At 38.0% G+C, this 15,853-nt stretch overlaps 1 protein-coding gene across 1 annotated transcript in view; it reads left to right on the plus strand.

The window, feature by feature from the left end:
• R3HCC1L (R3H domain and coiled-coil containing 1 like) overlaps positions 1-15,853 on the plus strand; it is a 75,957-nt gene that overhangs the window by 16,075 nt on the left and 44,029 nt on the right. The window contains exon 2 of the mRNA XM_030759230.2: positions 3,227-3,335. The gene's annotated coding sequence lies outside the window, so the exon portion shown is untranslated. The remainder of the gene's footprint in view (positions 1-3,226; positions 3,336-15,853) is intronic.

A 15,853-nucleotide genomic window follows, 5' to 3' on the forward strand; every position in this document is an offset into this window, starting at 1 on the left:
CCCCCAGGAATGAGGAGATACGTGTTTATTTTCTTATTTCTTAACTTTTTACACAAAATTTAGCATACTATAGATAGTCTTTTGTACTTTGCTTTTTTAATTTAACATTTCACTTAAATATATTTTGGTATCCATATCGTATCAATTTGTAGAGCTCGCCCTCCCTCCCTCCCTCCCTCCCTCCCTTTGTCTTTTCCTCCCTCTTAGGGTTGCATAGTACTCTATTGTGAGGATGTTAACCATTCTCTATGGCCATTTCCAGTATTTTGTTTTGTTTTTTGTTTGTTTGTTTGTTTTTTGCAGTACACGGGCCTCTCACTGTTGTGGCCTCTCCTGTTGCGGAGCACAGGCTCCGGACGTGCAGGCTCAGCAGCCATGGCTCACGGGCCCAGCCGCTCCGCGGCATGTGGGATCTTCCTGGACCGGGGCACGAACCCGTGTCCCCTGCATCGGCAGGCGGACTCTCAACCACTGCGCCACCAGGGAAGCCCCATTTCCAATATTTTGAATTTATAAACATTGCTGCAGTTTATAACCTTGTTTATATATATTTTTGTATGTTGGAAATGTATGTTTGGGTAAATCCCTAAAATAGGAGAGTTGGGTCAAAAGTTTAAAAGCAAATATAGTTTTCTTAAGTATTGCTAAATCCCTTTCTGTGGGGGTTGTACGAATTTGAATTCCCACCAGCAGTGCATGAGTTTTCCCACAGCCTCATCATCAGAGTATGTTGGTATGCTTTTAAATTTTTGCTAACCTGTTTATAGTTCAAAAGGTAGTATCTCGATACAGTTTTAATATTCACTTAGTAGTAGTTAATGATCTTTTCATAGACTATATAAAGGCCATTTTAATATCTTTTTGTGTGAATTGTCTTGTATTTTTAAATTCATTTTTCTATCATGTTTTTGATGTTTTCTCCCTCGATTTTTAAGTGTCTTTAAAAATATATATATATATATAAATAAATATATATATATTAGGTATATTAGCTGTTTATAGTGATATATGTTGCACATATTTTCTCCCAGTTTGTCAGTTGTCTTTTACTGTGTGTGTGTGTGTCTGTGTCTGTGCATCTGTGCATGTGTTTGAGCTTTTATGTGGTCCAATTTTTCAGTCTTTTGTTGCATCTGAATCTTGGGTTATAGTTAGAAAACCTTTCCCTTTACCCAGGGTAAAGAGGAATTCACACACGTTTTCTTCTAGTACTTGTATGGTTTTAGTTGTTACATTTGGATCCCTGATTCATTTGGAATTATTTTAATGCATAATGTATGAGTTACTAATCTTTTTCTAGATGCTAATTACTTGTTTCAACATATTTTCTTTAAAAAGTACAATCTTGCCCAATATCTTGAAATGCCACCTTTATCCTATATTAAGTTTCCATTGAGTTTATTTCTGGACTTCTGTTGTTTTATACCAGTTTGTTTATTCCTGCATCATTATCACACTTTTAATTATAGAGGCTTGATAGTATATCAAGGGCTAGCTTTAAAATTTTTTATGTTTTATTGGCTATTCTTACAAGTTTATTTTTCTGTTGAATTTTAGTATCAGCTGTCTGTCTCTAAAAAAGCTTGCTCATATTGAGATTTTTATTGGGATTACATTAAATTTATAAATTAATTTAGGAAGAACTGACATCTTTATGATGTTGAGTTTTCCATCCAAGAATGAGGAATATCTTTCCATTTGTTCAAATCTACTTTTTGTCTTTCAGGAATGTTTTAAAGTTTTCTTTATATTGTTTTTGAACACTTCTTGTTAAATTCTCCATTTCTTAAAAACTTATTAATATGGTTTGTAGATTTTTATGCCAATATTTGTAGAGCTACATTATTGTTTTTTTAAAAATAAATTTATTTTACTTATTTTATTTTTGGCTGTGTTGGGTCTTTGTTGCTGCACGCGGGCTTTTCTCTGGTTGCGGCGAGTGGGGGCTACTCTTCGTTGTGGTGTGCAGGCTTCTCATTGTGGTGGCTTCTCTTGTTGGGAGCACAGGCTCTAGGCACGCGGGTTTCAATAGTTGTGGCACACGGGCTTAGTTGTTCAGCGGCATGTGAGATCTTCCCGGACCAGGGCTTGAACCCGTGTCTCCTGCATTGGCAGGCGGATTCTTAACCACTGTGCCACCAGGGAATCCCCACATTATTCTTTTTAATGTCTGTATTGTTTTCCATAGTATAAATGTACCATAATTTAACCTGGCCCATAGAGATGGACATTAAAGTTATTTATAATTTTTCACTATTATAAACAGTGGTGGAATAAGTATCCTGTAGAAATCCAGTTATTTCCTTATGACACATTCTTTGAAGGAGAATTGCCTGGTCCAAAGGTCCTTTGATATATAAAAGATTTTGAAATATTGTTAAAATGCTTTCTACATTAATAAAATGTGTACCTCCATGAACAGTGTGGAGTCCTGTTTAGTCTGTACTTACCAAAACAGGACCTTATTGCTCTTTTTTTCATCTTTAGCAGTTTGATGGGTAAAAAAATATATTTATTTTGGATTTCTTTGCTAACTGATGTGATTTATTTTTTCTTTGCTAACTGATAAGGTTTATTTTTTATTCATCCATCCAGCCATCCACTCAAAATATTCTTTTTTTTTTTTTTTTTGTGGCATGCGGGCCTCTCACTGTTGTGGCCTCTCCTGTTGCGGAGCACAGGCTCCGGACGCGCAGGCTCAGCGGCCATGGCTCACGGGCCCAGCCGCTCTGCGGCATGTGGGATCTTCCCGGACCGGGGCACGAACCCGTGTCCCCTGCATCGGCAGGCGGACTCTCAACCACTGCGCCACCAGGGAAGCCCCACTCAGCATATTCTTACTGAACATCCACCATGTGCCATCCTAAAAGTTAGAACTATAGTAATGACTAGAAGTTGAACATCTTTTTGTGTTTTGATCATTTGTATTATTTTCTTATCTCTCTGTCTCTCTTTTTTTGATGGCAGTTAGTAGATGTTTTGTCCCCCTCAGACTAGTTCTCAGAGGACTGAGAATGAGAGAAGATGACATTTCCTTATTCTGTTTTGTTGTTGAGCTTCTAAAAAGTGTGTGTTTATTTTCAATGCACTTTCTATGGTAAATCATTGTGTTAAACTGTTAGTATTCATGAAATGAGATCATGAAAGTTAAATGCACAGACAGGTGTCAAAGAAGTGATAACTACATATTTTTATAAAAGTAACTTTTATTACTGTTATTTTCCAGGTGAGGCTGCTATCTGTCAGAAGGGAACTTTTTGTACCATTTGCCTCAGACACGGTCTATCTGCACGTTCTAGAGTTTTATTATTCAAAAAATAAATGTCACTTATTTGGTAAGTCAGTTAACTATACTTATGTATATTTTAGAAATATTGTTTATTTACTCTGTTTGCTTATATTTTGTTTTTTAAGTGTCATTTTATTTTGTAACTCTCGTGTAAAACTAGTTTGAAAGTGGCAATATCCTGAAAAGCATTCAAGGTCTTTTGAAGATTTTCTTGCTTCTATTTACTGTCTTTCTTAAATTTTGGTTTTGTTGTAGAGAGAACAGGGGCTGGTTAAATACTGGAATTAGTTCTCAAAGTTGAATTACTATCTTTGCTCTTTTCAGTCTCTTTCTACTGTAAGAACTGAGAATTAACATCCTTCCTGTCCAGCTCTAGCTTCCCTGTAGTTCAGTTAGGGAGCAGCAAAGATGCAGTTTTATTGTAGAGGTTTGATGAACTGATTCGGGAAGACTAGATGGGCAATTAAATCCTCAGTAAAGCATAATAAAGCAGAATGAGTAATGCTATCAAAGAACTTAGAAATGAAAACTAATTAGATAACTAGTAAAACTGATTTTAATTTCTAAAATATTACTCTATAGGTGTTTATTTTTAATTAATTCTTTTTTTCTAAGAAGACTTAAGTTGATATGACCTGCTGTTCTGTGAGAGGTTTTTCACATCCTCTGATGATCTTTTCAGTCTGTTCCAGCTTCTGACTCTCATGTGTAGCCAGTGGCAACTGGGAAGCTGATATATAGGATGAAGGATTTTTCAGAGGGTCAGGCACAGCAACTGTCAGAAGATGACTGTACTTGTGTGCTGCTGAAGCACATGGCAAAGAATTGGATGGATAATGAAACGAGACTGGTGATTTCCAGAATTTCCTTTTAATGTTGATATTGAGAGCTGAGCTTAAAACAAAGTACTGTCAAATAAAATTTAAGGATGAGGAGCCATAGGCACAGAAAAAAGGGGAAGGAAGATTCTCCTTTGATATGTTTTTTGGTAGCCTCTTTGCTTCTGTTAGCATTGGAAAGCTGACTTCAGATGTTCCTAGTTGATGTGCATGGCTCGTGTGAGTAGAGGCATGGGATTTTATTGTACCTGACTCTGAAACGGCCCAGATCTCAGAGCAAACCAAGTGAGTTTTAATCTTGGTTATTTAAAATCTCCTTGTACCTGTCTTATTGAGAGTATTTTTTTTTTTAAGAAGAAACTAATTTGCAACTGGCTATAAAGAGCGACATTGTGTCCGGGCAAATGCTGTCCTAACACACTGAGCTGTCCCACAGGGGTAATTCTCAAGTCCCCAAACACAGTGCTGACAATCTGTGGCAGCCTGTGAATTGTTGGGCAGCAGTTGGGGAGGATGGACAGCAGAGTGAGGTGGTCGTGTGCAAGTTACAGAGGAGATGGGAAGGGGGAGAAATGAGAGAAGAGCAGAGCATCTCAGGTTCTGTGGGCAATTAGAATGGTAGCTATTCTCCTTGTTAGCTCTGCTGATACAATTGTGAAACGAACAGCTGGAGTTGGTTTTGGTGGGGTAGAAGTAGTGTGTGTTACTTTTCCTTTCAAGCTGTTATTGTTTCATTCTGTCTTCAAAACTGTAAGGTTAGATGTTCTATTGATGAGAGTAGGGATTGGATGGATTGAAAAGTTTTGAAGAGACTAGAAATATCACTTCATGCTGGAAAATGAAACTATAAAAATCAGTGTAATGGGGATGGGTCTTATCTTTTCTAGGAACTGTTGCAATGGTAGTAAGGCCAGTTACCATATCTAGATCCAAAATGACTGGGCTTTTATCTCAGACAAATGTATATCCTGTTACTTATTTGTTTATTAGATTTTATACACATATCCATATATCACCAGCTATTTGTTTCAGAAACACTTGGCCAACTATAGGAGTCCTCATCAGGTATCAAGGCATGAGTTTCTGGGTATTATTTGGATTGTGGAGTAGAATATAATGTGGGGCAGGCTTTGGTTCAGTTCTTTCTCTGGTTCTGAGAATGGTTATACAAAATAAGTGTATTTGATTGCTCCCCTAGATGTAATGTTTGTTACTGAGTATGGGATTAGACTTGGGGCACAGTGTTTTGGAGCCCATCCCTCCTGTTGATCCTGTTTCTGGGTTTTGGTTAAATGTTACACTTGCTCATTGATACCATCGGGTTAAGCAAGCATAAGAGAGATGTCAGTGTTAACATTGTGTGCTGTCTCATCACCTTTACCTGATGGTACCTATTAAAAAAGATGACAGGGTAAATGAATGGGCAGATGGTGTAAGGGAAGGTATGGAGAACTAGAGACACAGTAATAGTATCACTTCTCAGGAATTGTCTGTATGGTCTAGACTTGACTCTCCATTGCTTGGGGTACTGAATGTCTAAACCTAGTGTTGAAGGCCCTCCAGGCTGAAAACAATCTTTCTGGCAGAATGTTCCACACTTTCCTATATTGAACCTTTGGCTCTAGTAGTTTCTATAGCTGTCTCCAAAATAATGCTTTTTTAAAAAAGATTTATTTATTTAATTTATTTATGTTTGGCTGCATTGGGTCTTCGTTGCTGCACGTAGGCTTTCTCTAGTTGCCGCGAGCGGGGGCCACTCTTTGTTGCGGTGTGCGGGCTTCTCATTGCAGTGGCTTCTCTTGTTGTGGAGCACGGGCTCTAGGCGCGTGGGCCTCAGTAGTTGTGGCACACAGGCTCAATAGTTGTGGCACACGGGCTTAGTTGCTTGGCAGCATGTGGGATCTTCCCAGATCAGGGCTCGAACCCGTGTGCCCTGCATTGGCAGGTGGATTCTTAACCATTGTGTTACCAGGGAAGTCCCAAAATAATGCTTTTTGCTTACTGCCTCTTCAAATTGTTCAGGCTATTTCTTTTACTTGGAATATCTCCCTTCAATTCTCAGTCTACAAACCAGCTTCCAGTTCCTCCTACCTTATGACATCTTCTTCAGCTATTCCAGGCCCTAAGTGATAGCTCTCTTTCTATCATTTACAACTTTTCTCTTTGTTTGGCAATTATATACTACCTTAAAACAACTTTTTTTGTTTTTCTAAAATTTCTTATCTTCCCAGTTGAGTAGAGATAACTTAAAGAGGAGGCTACATTATTCATGTGGTTCAAACCATGTTCTTACCTGTGGTCCAACTTTACAGTTTCCACTGTCCCAGCATAGGTCTCAGTACAATATGTGCACTTAATAAATATTTGTTTGCTGCAAGAAAATACCATCGCCTATTGTTAGCTTTTACCAACCTTTAACATTTATCTTGCTTTTTGTATCATAAAAATAATAGATTAGAATAGGATTTAGTACCTGAGCCATGTTTGTTCAGTAGATTATTCTACTTTGAAAACCTTTTGTAGCACTCTGTACAGTCTTCCTGATCCTTAAAGGGGCAGTTCTCTGAAGATAACACTGTATTCTAAGATAATTGTTTGTTATTCTTGAAACTCTAATTAGTAAACTTTCAATCTGCGTATAAGAGAAGCTTTTATTAATTATCTGATGTTTTCTTTGCCTGCTTTAAAATGAAGCTTGCTTCTTTTGGTGTCTCAGTTTCTTAGCCACATTTGGCTTTCACACTTGGTACTGTAGCTACAAAGAGGAAGGAGACATAGAGTTGTTGTAACTATATCTCTAACATAAGTACTCCATCTCCTTTACAATTATTCTCTTTTGTTATTATTGCACTTTGGTATTTCTGTTTTTTAAAACTATGCTATGCTTTATTTTACCCCATTTTTTAGAATGCATGTATTCTAGTCTACTGTAGTAGTTAAGTGCAGGGACTTCGAAATCCTAACCAACACTTGGAAGCTGTGTGATCTTAAGTAAGTTTCAGATTTCTCATCTGTAAAATTGAGAAAATAATAGCTACCTCTTAGTATGTACTTGGGGTCAAATGAGATAACATATATAAGACACTTAGCACAGATTAAGCCTAGTAGTCTCTACTTTCAAAATTTACTTAATGGTTTATTAGCTTTAGTTTGTGAATCCTAAAGGGGAAAAAAAATCAAGCTTAATGTATGTCAGGTTTGAGGCACAGCCCTGAAAGCCTTATTCATTTCAACTCTTTTATTGTCAAGTACAGGATATCAATGCAACCCAGGATAGACCCGGGAGAGGAACTAATTTCAAATAAGTCTAGAAGGACAGACCAACCTCCAGATGTATAGTGAGGGAAAGAAATTTTAGGAGGGAGTTTTCCTCTCTCCTCCCTACCACCAGGTATATATACAGAGCTGGTAGCAGACTTTTCTCTCTACATTTCTGTTACACATTATATTGCTGTTGTTCAGTTATATTAAAGCTTTGATCTGACTACCTTTTGAGGTGGTCAACAGTAGGTGCAAACATTAAATTTGGAACAGTTAAGTTGGTGAACCATGGGGTTACCACATCAGTGGAGTGTGAAAGAGACTAAGCTGCGGACTGTTTCCCAGCCTGTAAAGCATGAAATCAGTTGGTGCCAATGCATGGCGACTGTGGCCAGTGGAGTGTAAAATAAGTTGGGAGTGTGAATTGTGTTATGTTGTAAGAAAAACCTTTTCATGCCATAGTTTGTTTACATATTTTGGGGCCCTCAAGATCCCGTTGGAATCATCTATCCAGACAATCATCTTTCATTGTCTTGATACTCACATTTTTTGTGAAATGTTTCTTCCAGTTATGCAAGCTATATTCTTTGTTCAACTGCATGCACAGAGGCGAAGGCTGTAAATGTCTGAAGCAGACTAATATTAAAATACTGTAACTGTTATATTCTGTTTAAGATGACATCTGAAAATACCTTGTGCAGCAGGTATTTTATGTACAAGTTTCTTTTCTTTTTAGATTCAGATTTGAAAGTGCACTCTATATTCTGCTTTGAAGGCTCCTGCAGTCTAGGAACTGTGTCATCAGTTTCACTGGTCATTGTTCCCATGTTCCCATGTGCCTCTGGAGAAAGGGAAGTATGTAGAGAAGGGTAACGTTTTCAAATGGTCAGGGCAGTTGGCAGGAAGAAGTATAGAGATTATTCTTACGGGGAATAGAAGAGAGGGAGTTCCTCTCCTGACACCTGGTGAGGTTCTTCACCATATGGCTTTGAGGATGAGGCAAGGTGAATGAGGAAGTTTCAGAGATAGTAGTAGATTATTATTGTCAGCACTTTTAAGTCTGGAAGGTTATTGGGAGTAGTCATGCCATGAACGCATTAATCTTTCATTCTTATCCTAGTTGATTTTCCTGTTTTACTGCAGCAGTCTTTGAGCTCTCTTTGGTTGCTATGCATTTATACAGATTCTAAGCAAATTGTTGATACTTATGAAATTAATAGATGATTGTAAGAGATCATCTTGCTGAATATCAGGCAGTCTAGTGTAGTAGTTATAAGCAGGGGCTTTGAAATCCTAACCAACACTTAGAAGCTGTGTGATCTTGAGTTATTTAAGCTTCAGATTTCTCATTTGTAAAATTGAGGTAATAGTATTTACCTCATAGTGTTATAGTTGGAATCAAATGAGAAATTAGATATATGAAATATGTAGCATGGTCCCTGTCATATCTAAGTCCTCATTGAATGGTAGGTAGCTGTTTAATTTTTCTTTCTCTTCCTCTGCTACTACTGTTGGTACTACTTTGCCACTACTTCACTTTCGCTTGTAGAGCCTACACCTTAATGGAACAGAAAACGTAATTAGATGTGATTCACAGCAGCAGATTTTGAAAAATATGTCACTGTTCTCTTGCTTAATCTATTGCTTAATAGATCTTTCTTAACCAAATAGAAACTCTATAAAAAGACTTTTTAGTGAAAGGAAAGGATCTTTGTGTTGGCTTGAGATAGCCTTGTAAAAAAATTGATTATTCTAAAGTGTATTTGGTTAATGCAAATAAAACAGCTTTTCTATGAACTTAGGGAGTATATAGAAATAAAATAAGAGTTTAAAGAATTGTCATTCCTTATTATTCACCTAGCACCAGTTATTTTTTCTGAGGAGTTGCCTTTTTTTGAATTCCTAGGAGAAATGTTTTGTCTGGTCCTAAGAATAGTTGTAGTAGAGTTCTTGTCCAATGTTCGAGGACATTTTTGTGGGAATGGGAGGGAAAAGTCATCCTGATCATTTACTAATGAAGATGTGCATTAGTGTGAATAATATATTTGGTTTTGATGTGTATTATGTGATTTTTTTTGTATTTTGATGTGTATTATGTGATTATTTTTGCAGCACAATTGACTTCCTGATTAAACTTTGCTCAGCTAGTATATCCTGAGTATATATACTAGGTGAAAAACCGGTTAAGGCAGCTATGATGGTGATAAAACTACTTAGTTTAGTTGATGGGAGATCTGGGCTCTGGTCTCACTTACCACTCAAACAGCTACAAGTCTTAAGTAAATTCCTCAAACAGTTTCCTCATCTTTAAAATGAGGAGGTTATAGGACATGATTTTCCAAGGTCTTTTTCAGCTAGCTGTAAGGTATAAAGATCTGTATGGAGTAGCTTGACAATCAGGAAATGCAGCAGTGACACATTTTCACCAACAGAGGGTGAAGTCCAATCAGTCAGCTTGTGCTCTGTATTTGACCAGGATGTGACAACCTTGGAAATTAAGAGGACACATTGCTCCTCTATTCATTTAATTTAAGTTGTGGAGCTTCTTGCTGTTACGATTCTACTTGAATTAGACATCTTTCTGCTTTTTTTCTTTTCAACCTTCTAGGTAAAGAAGGGAGAAGAGAAAGGTAGCGGTTTCTAGTTGTCAGGGATTCATCTAATTTTGTTCTCTAAGGTAGAGAGTGACTCTCAGATGACCCATCGGCAACTTTGATGGGAAGCACAATAGTATGAGTGGCTAAATTTAAATTACTTGTGGACACCTTCCTCCCCACAAACACACAGGCACACATACAAATGACATTCAGTCCTTATTACCCTCGCTCCCTCTGAAATCCCAAGGATGAAAGTGGGATGTCTGAGAAATATAATAAAATAAGCACAATACTTTTAATTGAAATCTGGGTTCCAGTTTTGCTTTGCTACTTAGTATCTATCTAACCATGCACATTACAAGCTCGGATCCTCAATTTCTTTATTTGAATTCTGACCTATACAGTCTTTTTCAATAATGTAATTTAAGATTCTGTAAAAATTCTTTAATGTTTATGTGAAGGACACTGCTATTCTTTTTTTTTTTTAACATCTTTATTGGGGTATAATTGCTTTACAATGGTGTGTTAGTTTCTGCTTTATAACAAAGTGAATCAGTTATACATATACATATGTTCCCATATCTCTTCCCTCTTGTGTCTCCCTCCCTCCCACCCAACACTGCTATTCTTGATAAGACATTATAATTAAGCAATATCTTATAAAAATAGCACATGATTTTTTTTCTTTTTTTTTTTGCTAGGAATAGAACTATAGGTGTTGTTAAGGCACAAATATTAAAGTATTAAAGTAAACTACCATTATGGCAAGAAGAACGATAATTGCCACTCCACTGAGACATTTTTCTAACCCCCAAAACAAATACAAACAAATTCTCTGAACATTGGCTCAGAGTGGCAGCGAGTCAGTCAAGAAGGGCAGGACCACGAGCCAAGCCAAGCTGATTTGGGGTATAGTTGATAGTGAAGCATTTAGAGAAGTCATCTGGGGATGAGTGAGCTTAGAAAGAGAGGGCATGGGGGGCCTAGGAATCTATATCACAAAGCTGGATTCAGAGTCCATTTCTTTAACCACATGAATGGAAGTAACTTTGATATAGAGTCCAGTTGTATGAGTCTGAGGGCACAGGATAACATGGAAGGAACAAAGAGGGCATGTAGTCCAAATAAACAAGCTGAGATAAGTGTCTAGAAGGTGACAGACAGTGGATGTAAAAGTGTGCTTGTGAAAACAGGCAAGGATTAGTACTTATGATTTGATATGTACACAAGAGAGTAGAAGCCAGCCAGGCGAGCTAGATAGAAACAGCATTTTAGGATTATGTGCAAAAGACAAAATTTTAATCTATCCTGGTTTTAATCACCCTCCTTGATGTTGGTAGTCATGCCAACTTGGTATATCCAGGGCACCACACGTTTGAAGCTAGTGATTATATATCACTGACAAACTCTGCATGGTTTGTATGCTTCTAATAGCTTCACACTCCACTGGATATGCATAGTCACAGATCTGTTCACTACAACTGCAGAATTCATTTCACAGAACTGGCTAGTAAAAAATTTGGCAGGCAAGTTAGCTTTTCAAGTGCTCCTAGGAATGGAGCCCAGCTGTTGGGCTTTGAGCTGTTGGAATTCATTGGGTTAGCAGCTAGAAAGAATGGACTGTAACATTTTCAGCCTAGTTCCTGACAGCAAAGCAGAGGTGTTAGAATTTCTGTTCTAAAGGTTTACACTGCAAGTAACTTAACCTGATTGCGTGTCTTAATATTACTGGGCTTCTGACCGTTGAAATATGGCTTGGATCGATGGTGGTTTGGAGAAAGTAGAAAGAGGGCTATCCATCATTCAGAGGCTTCATAGAAGCTGCCTGATAATGCTGCTTTCACCAAGCAGCCATCTGTCCATCCATCCATCAGTAGGATGAAATGAGATTTAGCGGAACAGGCAGCCGTAACTCTGAGACACTTTCTAACCAACGCTTGCAGCCTTGGCCTTAGTCTGACCACAGAGCACCGCGCTGGGGTCTGGCGGGATGTGACAGCAAGTGCAGTCACATTCCCGCCACTGCCAGCCTAGAGTGTGTGCAGTGCGAGGCTGAAGGACAGCCGAATCTCCCATACAAATTTGACTAAACTTTGGGTGACGAGCAAACAGTAATTCTCTTTCAGGTCCATTCTGTTTTACAAGTTGAGCAGACTCTTTTGATGGAGAATGTTTTGTTTGACTTGGAGAAGAAATAGAATTAAGAGCTGATTTAATTTCTCTGGAATCCTACCACACAGTTTAGCCTTTAACCCATGTCGTATATTGGCAGCCGGCTTTGTAAACGCTAATGAATCAGGAAGATCACCTTTTTCTCAATTGTAAACACTGTGGGTACTTCTGCTGGCAATTCTCAGTTCGTCATGGTAATGAGGGATGAGGCTAAATTAAATTCAGGGATAATTCAATGATTTTATTTTATACAGATTCTTTTTCCTCTAAAATTGAAATTTTTACCTAGGTTGTTAGATAGCAGAAATTGCTTATTTCTCTCTACTCTGTATTAGTGGTGCCAATATGAAAGAAAGGAAAATGTGGACAGGAAAAAGGGTAAAAGATTAGAAGCAAGAAGCTGGATTACCCCTAAAATAGATAATCAGACTCTGAGTATTGAATGTTAACTGTTATCTTCCTGCTTTTCCAGTGCACTGAGACTTCTGAGAGCCTCTTGGTCAGTATCTGTGCTCATGTTACCTATCCTGGTGACTTCCCTAGCCATGGCCACGTTCCTTGACTGTTTTCTTTCAGTGGTCACTTTAGACCTCAGCTCTTGCCCTTTGTTCTGAAGCCTTGCTTTTCATTTTAGATTGGGGGAGGGGTCGAGGGAGCCTAATGTACCGGAGATGCCTCGGAAATGAGAGCCTTGGATGACTTCCTGGGCCTATTGATCCACCGGCAGTTTATGCATCCTGACATTCATAATCTCAGTAGGCTGCTGATGTTCCTGATTAATGGGCCCAGGGGCTGTCCATCCGTCACTTCACATTAATTACCGAAGAGGTGTTTTTCCAGTGATTTACCTGACAGCGGGCTGTGATAAATACCCCTAAGCAGAGTGGGCAGTAATTTATCACAGGGCCGCCCCCCACCCCCACTTACCCTTCCACCTAACCACGGGCCAGCATTGGGACCTGACCAAAGAGTAGCCCCTCCCCATAAGCTATCTATCTCCATAATTGCTTGTGGATGCATATTTATTGGGGCATGGGAGCTGGCAGATAGCATTCTAGAATTTGTGCTAAAGATGATGAAAAATAAATCTTCCTAGTAGGAAGAGTAGTAACTGGTATGTTTTTTCATGGGGCAGAGAAGTATATATAAGCTGCCTTTCTGTTACTTTTAAGAAATCTGATAGAAATATTGCCTGCCCTACTGTGCATGTCCTGTAATAATTGCTCTGTGAGCTTTAAAGAGGGGAGAAAGCACAGTTTTGTCTTTTTGGTGTTTGTAGTCTGTTCAGGGAGAATCTGAAGAAATATGAGAAATAGAGAACATTTCAAGGCACTAATATAATCTTGGGGGGATTGGGATAGAACTCCAGGGTTCCATTTCCTACTTTGTGGCCTTAGAAAGTGAAATTTAGTTAAATATTTAAATATTTGAGCGTTTTCCATGTGTCAGACATTGTATTCAACTCTGGAAATATGAAGATGAATGTGATATAGCAGCAGACCTCAGGGAGCAAAGTCTAGTGCCCCTAGCTTTAGTCTCTCAAGCTATAAAGTAAGCTTTTCCAGAACGTTGTGTAAGTATTTTAAATTAATTTAAAATTAATCTGAAATTAAAGGGATTTAAAATTAATTTAAAATTAACTTCCACATTGATTTTTTTCTCTAAATATTTGTTGGGTACCTTTTGTGTTCCTGAGGATACAAGAAGCATTTGAGAAACAGTATCTGCCTTCAAGAAACTATTATAGAGTATGAGAATGACATTCATAAGTAAAACAGGAATATAAGGTTGTTTATAATGACAAATGAATACCATAGGTAATGAATGTACGTGAATTCACAGAAGGGTGAAATCAGCGTGTCTTCAAATAAAGATGTAAGTCTTTTGAATGACTAGTAACTAGGAGTGTTTAAGCTGAGATAATTCATGGAGGATATTTCAGAATTTGGAATGAACAGATCATGAGGCCATTTGGGACAGAATGGAGGATTTGTGTCTGAGAGTGGTAGAAATATGATTGGAACAGCAGATTGACACCAAATCGTGGAGAACCTTGAATGCCGGCTAAGTTTAGTGACTCTAGTGAATCACTAAGGTTTTTGAGCAAGGAATTATGAAAAAAGGTGTTTTAGAAAAAATTATTATATATTCATGTGCCAATGTCATTTGGAATTGCCAGAGTATCTTAGAATACACCCTTCTTTTCTAAGGTTGTTCAGAATCAGAATATCCAGATTTATATAGCTCCCTGAATGCAATGCAAAGAATTGTGTTTTGGTTATATATGGAGTAAATAATAGAGTTGACAGTCAAAGGAGACCAAGTTTTACAGTTTTTACTCATGCAAAGTTGAGAAGACAATGGAAGTTTTAAGTAATGACTGCACAATTAAATTAGGAAAGACTGTAGCCTGAAATCCTGAGCGAAATTGATCTTTAGTCATGCTAATATAACATCATTGAGGCTGCACTGCTTACTCACTGTATAAAATAGGTATATTTTAAAGGCAAGAATCAAAAATTAAAGAGTCAGGGGGGTCAGCTATGTTTTGGTAGGAATTTCTAGAGAATGTGATTAGTTTTCATTTAAAAAATTAAGATATAATTTATATGAAGTTCCCTTTTCTTAGAGTACATTCTGTGAATTTTGACAAAAGCATAGTCATATAACTCCCATACAGTTAATATACAGAACAGTTCATCGATCCAGAAAATTCCCTTGTGCCCCTTTGTAGTCAACCCCTTACTTGAACCTGAGCTTCTGGCAACTGCAGATACATTTTCTGTCCTTAAAGTTTTGCCTTTTCCAGAAGCCATATAAATGGAATTGTATTTCCCTACTGATATATGATGTTGAGCATTTTTTGGTCTTTATATCTTCTTTGGTGAAGTGTTGTTCAAATTGTTGTTTGTGGGCTTCCCTGGTGGCGCAGTGGTTGGGAGTCCACCTGCCAATGCCGGGGACACGGGTTCGTGCCCCGGTCCGGGAAGATCCCACATGCCGTGGAGCGGCTGGGCCCGTGGGCCATGGCCGCTGAGCCTGCGCGCTCTGCAACGGGAGAGGCCACAACAGTGACAGGCCTGTGTACCACAAAAAAAAAAAAAACAAAAAACTTTAAAGAAAGATGTTGAGTATGTAAGCTTAATTTATATATGAAATACTGAGGCTCAAGGTACCTTAACTGTCCTGAGGTGAATATTTGAGCAATTCAGAGTATCATATTCTATTTAATACTCCCCTTGTGTTTCTAATAATATGACAAAGCTGGTATTGATAGAATTTCTAATCTTATAATTGCTAACTTTTTGTTACAGGATTTAAAAACTATTGTAAATATGCCTTTATTACAGTTAAACTCCGCATCTCTTATTTTCATCATCAGTTTCTCCCTTCCTATTGGGTCATTCTTCCTCACCTCATTCCAGTGAGGTGTTTATCTCCCCAACTCCACTGAAACTATTCCGATGTCACCAGCAACCTCTATCCTGTCAAATCCAGTAGAAGATTCTCAGTTCTTACTACTTGACTTTTCAACATTTAATGCAAATGATTACTCTTGCCTTTTAAAGAAATTTCCTTCATTTGGTTTCTAGGATACTACATGCTTCTGTTTTCTTCATATTTTTTTCCTCCATCTCCTGTGCTTGGCTGCATCTCCCGTTCCTGACCTCTAGAGTTGTAGTTCCCCCATGACT

The sequence above is a fragment of the Delphinapterus leucas genome, chromosome 16, assembly GCF_059928025.1.
Source record: "Delphinapterus leucas isolate spDelLeu-1000000601 "Yukka" chromosome 16, BTC_Dleu_Yukka2, whole genome shotgun sequence".
Taxonomy (NCBI): Eukaryota; Metazoa; Chordata; class Mammalia; order Artiodactyla; family Monodontidae; genus Delphinapterus; species Delphinapterus leucas.